At 31.6% G+C, this 7,418-nt stretch overlaps 1 pseudogene; it reads right to left on the reverse strand.

Moving 5' to 3' along the window:
- Positions 1 to 5,060: 5,060 nt before the first annotated feature.
- LOC145286651 (U2 spliceosomal RNA) lies at positions 5,061 to 5,188 on the reverse strand (annotated as a pseudogene).
- Positions 5,189 to 7,418: the final 2,230 nt, after the last annotated feature.

Genomic DNA, 7,418 nt, shown 5'->3' on the forward strand with positions numbered 1-7,418 from the left:
AAAATAAAAAATAAATAAATAAAAATGAAAATAAATAAATAAAAAATTTAAAAGTTAAAAAAATTAAAAAAACATATATATACATATATACACACATACATATATACATATATATATATATATATATACACACATACATACATATACATAAATACAGACACATAAATGCACACATACATATACATACATACACACACGCATCTACATATATATATATACATATATATACATATATATACACACATACATACATATACATAAATACAGACACATAAATGCACACATACATATACATACATACACACACGCATCTACATATATATTTACATATATGCATACATGTAAATAACACACACATATATATACACAGATATATATACAAACACACACACCTATGCATACATATATACACAAATCCAAAAACATATATGACATAAACAAATACATACATATATACATTCATACAATTTAAGGGGAGGGAATGGCCGGTATCTACAAACTCCGGAATAAGGCTAATAAATGTATATGCAAATGCATATAATAAAATATAAGTAAACAAATAAATAGAATAAAAATGAGTAGGCTGATGTATATATTTAATTAATAGGTATACTTATACAATAAAACGGAGACAGCAGATGGGAAACCGGGCAAAGAAATAAAGAAAAACAAATAAAATTAAAAATATAAAAAGGTTTAGAAGGTAAGATAAAAAATTATGGGGAAAGATATATATTGTAAGGGTTAATTTAATAGCTATGTGATTTCAAATTTACCATATTTAAATTTGGACAGATATTTGCAATAGGAGATCAGTTCGTTTTTAGAGTTTATTATATTACTACTTTGAGGAGAGGTGATAATATTTATAGCTTCAGATGTACAGAGGTGACAAGACTTAGATCCTGGAGTATAAGACTTAACTTTTTTAAGGATGGTCCATTTAATTGAAAAGTGGGTATTGGAAGAATTAAGCTTTTTAACCAGTGTAGTTAGAGAAGTTCCCTGGCTATTATTTGAATTTTGGTTATTGAAAGAAGTGTGGTTTGAAATTATTTTCTTTATTAAAGTTGAAGTAGCACCAATATATGTATATGTTTTATTAATAGCTCGGGGTCGAGAATTAATATTAATTTGTTGATTTATACTGGGAAGAGAATTTAAATTTTGTTCATTTTGATGAACAGAGGGTAGGACAATGATTGTTTTGGAGGGGATAATTAGTGTTGTCAGTGTTAGGATGGCTGCTATGAAAATTATTATTATTATTATTATTATTATTATTATTATTATTATTATTATCATTATTATTATTATTATTATTATTATTATTATTATTATAGCTGGTTGTATTATTGAAAATAGTGGGGCTGGTTGATTCGTTTGTTGGATTAATAATTATATCAGAGGGAGGGTCGGAGGAAGGATAATTAGGTGACAAAATATTATTGTCTATTATGGGAGAATTGCGTGGGAGCTCTGTAATTGTGCATGAATATATTACATCTTTATGGATGCAGTCATTATTGAGTGGAAAAAGCTGTTTGTTAATACAATTGCAGTTGCTTTTGGGTTGGATTTGGAAAGGGATTTTTGGGCTGATTTAATTTTTTTGTTATTAGATGCTAAAATTCTTTGTGCTTAATTATGCATAGTAGAATAAGAAATTCTTATTGAGTTTTTATTTAAAATTGAACTATATCCGTGTGGGTATTTGAAAGAGTTTTCCACAATATTGAAGAATTCTTTAGGTATATTGGTTTTAACATTTACGCTAAATGGAGGATTAAACCAAATATTTTTCTTTCTCCTAGTGCGACAGGGTGGGTTAGAAGTATTACGATTAGCATGTTGGTTCGGATGATATTTGTGGAGTGGACCATTGTTATTGATAGCAGCAGATCTTGTTATTTGAACTGGTTTCTTGCGAGTCATATTGTGTGTGATTACAGATTTAAGACGGCCTACAGGTGGAGCATAATGGTTATATTGAATCTTTTTATTGTACTCTAAATTTCTTAAGGCATTATTGAAGAAAATAGCATTTTGATTAAAGGTTTTTTATCGGTTGAGAGCGTAGAAATTCTTCTAGAGACGGATGGTACTATATATTTTATAATTGATATATATATATATATAATTATTAATATAGCTTAAAAAAGAGCAATATTAAAATATATTTAATAAAAGTTGAAATAACAGTCGAGTATGTAGAACAGAAGATAGTGTAGAAATCTAATGAAGGAATATGTTTATAAATATTTCTAGAGTGTTTATCTTGACGTACTAGACTTATTTGTATATGCTGGAGAGCGTTTCCACTTACCGTAATACGAAATTCCGTCACATATTAAGATAACGTGTCAGTCCCCTGTTCAGAGGCTCATGCAGTCTAAACACTTATCACATAAACTATCCTTTTCATAGCATTCTTTTTTTTTACTGGAGAAAATTTTCTTCATGAGGTTTCTTACATGAGTTGAATATTGCAATTTATAGAAATCTTCATATAATATTTCTTTATTTTTGAATAATGTCACTGCTGATTATGTTAATGTTTAGTCTTGGTATAAATATCTACATTACTTTGTTTATCTTGTGAAGTTACTCAATATACAGTTCGTATATATATGTTACATCGAGCTTTCTTTCATGCTCCATAAGTTTGTGGATACAGCAATTAATGCATTACCAAGTTTTCACTTCAAACGATTTATACCATTCAAACAATACCGTGTCTGAATATATGGTTAAGTGGCAGTTTTAGTCATTTAGAACTGCTTTTAAACTTCACCGCTCACTCATTTGTCGACCAAATTTTAAACAATTATTATAGTTTATAGATCACCTTCTCAGCTATATTCTGAAATTTTTCAATTTTCGTTCAGTAAAACAAAAGATGATGAATTTAGTGGTGTTCAAAATCGTAAAAATTGGTAAGGATTTGAGCGATGTTTTTATGACTGGTTTCCATAGCAACAACATCGCTTCAGCAACTAGTGTTACTACCAATTCACTGTTGTCTCGAAAACAGAAGTAACAAGTGAAACAGAGAAAATGGAAGCAGACGAGTGCTGTACATGGTTTTACATATATGTATGTTCTACTTATGGAGGCAAAAAATAAGACTGGATTTAAACAAAGAACAAATGAACTTACTGGAAGCCTGCGAAAATTTTGGATTTTAATATAAAAATGGAAAACTAAAGGACTATTGTTAAAGCTGGAAAAGAAAAAGACAAGACCGTCTAGTAAAAAATATAATAAATTTATAACTTAAAATATTGCAGCATTAAGCATTAAGTTAAATTGAACAATGATACATATGATTTGTTAAAACCTGAACTCTTTAATATTCTTGGAATATTGCAGGATAGTTAAAAGATATCAGTTTCAAACGACACACACACACACTTAACATTACATGCGATCATAGATGATGTCATCAGTGTGCTTAAGAAGAGATTTACAAGAATGAATTGAAGTGTTTATTACCGGTTAATCGTCAAATGAGAGCAAGCTAAAATAATAGATTAACATTCTTACTTAATATTTTACATACGCACTCGTATATGCACATAGATGCACTCATGTGCAAATGTAATATAAATATAAAGGCTATATGTCTGTCTGTCTCCATATTTTTCTAGTAGTAACGTCATTGGCTTTGAATCCTACAGTTTTGCTTTCGGTTTCAATTCTAGCTGGTGTCACCCAAATACATTTTTTTTTTGCTTTCGAAATCACGACTCTGTAATAATTTATACGAAATCTGAACAAATAAAAGTAACCTATTAAAGCCTAGTTTACGACCGGGCTCTGACTCCATATTTTCAAACTCTATCTTCTCCGAAACTAAAAGTCGCAGAGCGGCGCCAGGGCTCCTAAATATTGAGTTTTATGTCCGTTTTTATTTTTTTGGTCTTTTGTAGGTTAGAATATTTTAAAGGGATCGAAAAGGGGTCATTTTTTTTTAAATCGGTATACATTTTGTACATTCATCTGAGTTTATTTTTACTCAGTTTGTTTACCTGTCATATTGGTAAAGTGGTAACGTCATCAGCTTTGAATGCTTCGGTTTTGTTTCGGTTTCGATTCTAGCTCATAGCACCCAAATTCTTATTTTTACTTTTGAAATCACGACACTATAATAATACTGGACTATCCGTGACCCTGTGTCAGTACGTGTTGGAGGTTGCTTTGCAGTAGTGTGTATGCAGACAGAATGTATAAAATGCAAGTGAGTATAGAGAATTAATGTACAAACGCGCAAAAAATTGAATACACGCGCGCACGAAAACAAACATTGCGACTAATGAAAACAATACCGGATATATTGAATAAAAAAGTTCTTAACATCACTGCTTTTAGATTTAATGAAAGATCTTTTATATAAAAGAGATGTGTTATCAGTTAAAAAAAAAATTGAAAATAAAAGACGAAAACCAAAAACTTCAAGATTGTGTGTGCATTGTACAGGTTCCCTAGTTTTTTGTGTGTTAACAGCCTTAAAATACCAGGAAATAATAATTTACTGATTAAGTAATATTAACGGCGAGACCTTTTCAAAACAAATCTTTAAATAATGACCCCATCCATACACACGTTTTGAAGTGTTTCTACGTATTTTTAAAATGCTTAGAACTTATGACCCCATTCCATGCTATTCCTCTTTCTGTCCACATCCCCGCCATAAAACTTGAAAAAATGCGAATGGTTACATGTGTCGATACGTTGCCAAGATGTGGAGTCACATTTTATGTAAAACTTATATAGGAAAGTGATCCCCTATACAAAAATGTAAAATTTAAATTATTAAAAACAATCCTTCTTTTATATTATCTTCAAAAGGCCGCTGAAACGTATTAGCCAAAAAGTAAATAAATAAAAAGTAAATAAATAAAAAGTAAATGACTTAGAATGACTTTAATGAACTTAAGGATGAATTGAATGACCTTAAGAATGACTTGAATGCTTAATAAAATATAACTGGAATCCTTCAAAATCAACTTGAATTATCTGGAGAATGATTTGAATTGCTTGAGACTGACTGGTTGTAAAGTGGGTGATCATTTTACATTAAATTATTACGGAAAAGTGATCCCCCACTTTATATCACAATAAGTACAGCATATAGTAAGAACAGATACTACACTTTGATCTTGGCCAAAAGGCCAAGAAAAGCTATATTTATTTTCTCCCCCGCCGAGCAAATTAGGCACAAGGCCAATTTTTAATGTGAGGAGTGAAGAGGAAATGGGGACCAACTCCCCGGGGAGTAGGGGAGCTGGATAGTGACAATTGGTATAAAGGCTTGCCCCTACATTGACCAAGGTCTTATATGTGGGATTGTCCCCACATATGGTTCTTGCTTGCAGTATCTGCCGGAACAAATACTACACTTTGATCTTGGCCAAAAGGCCAAGAAAAGGTTATTTATTTGCTCCCCCACCGAGCAAATTAGGCACAAGGCCGGTTTTTAATGTGAGGAGTGAAGGGGAAATGGATACCAACCCCCCAGGGAGTAGGGGAGCTGGATGGTTACAATTGGTATGAAAGGATGCCCCTACATTGACCAAGGTTTTATATGTGGTGTCGCCCCCACATATGGTCTTTGCTTGCAGTATCTGCGGGAAAGATACTACACTTTGATCTTGCCCAAAAGGCCAAGAAAAGCTTGAAAAGCTAAGAACAGAATCTATTAACAATAGACATTTGATCTTAACCAAAAAGGTCAAGCACAAAAGTGTTATTGGCAGACCGCCGACCGACCGACCGATCGACCGACGGAGTTACTTATAGAGTCGCTTGCACGCGACTAAAAACAAAAGAAAATAATTTTTAAAATATATTTTAGAACATGAAAAATCGTATTTTTTTTAATCAAGTTCTAATTTTAATCACGCACAACTTGAATAAAAGCAAACTATTTTTTAAACATGTAGTTACGCCTGAACAATCGGCACCCCCTTTACAATTTTCCCTGTTCGTCGTTTTTTAAAAACTTTTTCTACGGATTATTGACAGTAATCTACAGGATTATAAAAAAATCAATATTTAAAGATTAGGAATTGGTTAAGTTTCACATACAACATTCTAGTAAATCGATCCCCGTTTTCAGAACTGATTTGACATCGGTTCTATCAGCCGCATCCCGTCATTATCATTATTTATTTATTTTTATTTATTTTTGCCATTTTTTTTATTTGAGAAAGGTTTGGGTCTGCTCCCCCTCCGTCAATATTTTTATTTATTTATTTACGACTTTTTAATTTTTTTTTTTTTGCATTTAATGATTCGCGCTATTTTTGAAATAGTATTATCAAGTTAAATTTAAGTTTTTCAATATCTTGTTTTAGTGAGTTGTTAGGTGACAGTACAGAATAATAACTTTATTATTTCAACGCAGGTCGTTAAATGCAAAAAGTACTTTCTTTCTCATCGTTATTTGTTGTCTGTTAATAAATTTCGCCTATATCAAGTGTTTGCCTGAAACCGAAAATCGTAAACCAGACTTTAAACCTGAACTGAAGAAGAAATATGTTTTAATCACGCAGAAATATATATTGGGCAAAAAAAAAATATTTTTTGAAAATTCACGTGAATTGATTTTTTTTTACAATTTCTTTCTTTTAAATAATTATCTTATCGTTGTCTGGAGATACTAACCCGGACTCATAAACCGGAAGCAGAAGGATAGTTTAAACAAAACAAAAAGCAAGCAAGTAAGAAATCAAGCTAACTGGAGTTTTCTAAATATATAGATATATGAAATCTGAATAAATCAAAATATATTAAGGCGCATTTGACGACCGGTCAAAGCCGAGCGCCAAACCTGCTAGTATATATATATATATATATATATATATATATATATATATATATATATATATATATATATATATAAGACTAAACACGCTGCATGTGTACATCTGAAATGTGGGACTTCATCTATCTTCTACATTCTTGTATATATGTATATGTAATTGAATATGCAATATGCCAAAGAGGGGGTTACCAGGGTAAAACTGGCATGCCGTTTCATATGGTGAATGTCAATGGGAAGCGTGCCAAAGGAAACATTATGAAGTGCGTTAACAATTTATAATGTGCTCTGAACCCAATTTAACTGGTGTACAATCCCTTGCAACAACAAGGGTACACAAGTCCGAAGAATATTGAAATATATGACGGGTCGAGACATATCGAAATAGACTTTGCTTAATGTAAAATTTACGTCTTAGGTTCTTATAGCACTTGCTCGAATAGAATCATGAATAGCTTCTGGTCCTGGATATGACCTTAAACTATATCCAGTGGTGAGGCCCCAGCTTGCAGGCTTTAGGGGGTGTGGAGCCACCCTTTAATTACCATTGCTCCCAGGTCCACTTTGACCCGGAGTGGTAGTACCTGTTAGG

This window comes from Euprymna scolopes, chromosome 10, assembly GCF_053919585.1.
Source record: "Euprymna scolopes isolate OS-2025 chromosome 10, ASM5391958v1, whole genome shotgun sequence".
Lineage (NCBI taxonomy): Eukaryota > Metazoa > Mollusca > Cephalopoda > Sepiida > Sepiolidae > Euprymna > Euprymna scolopes.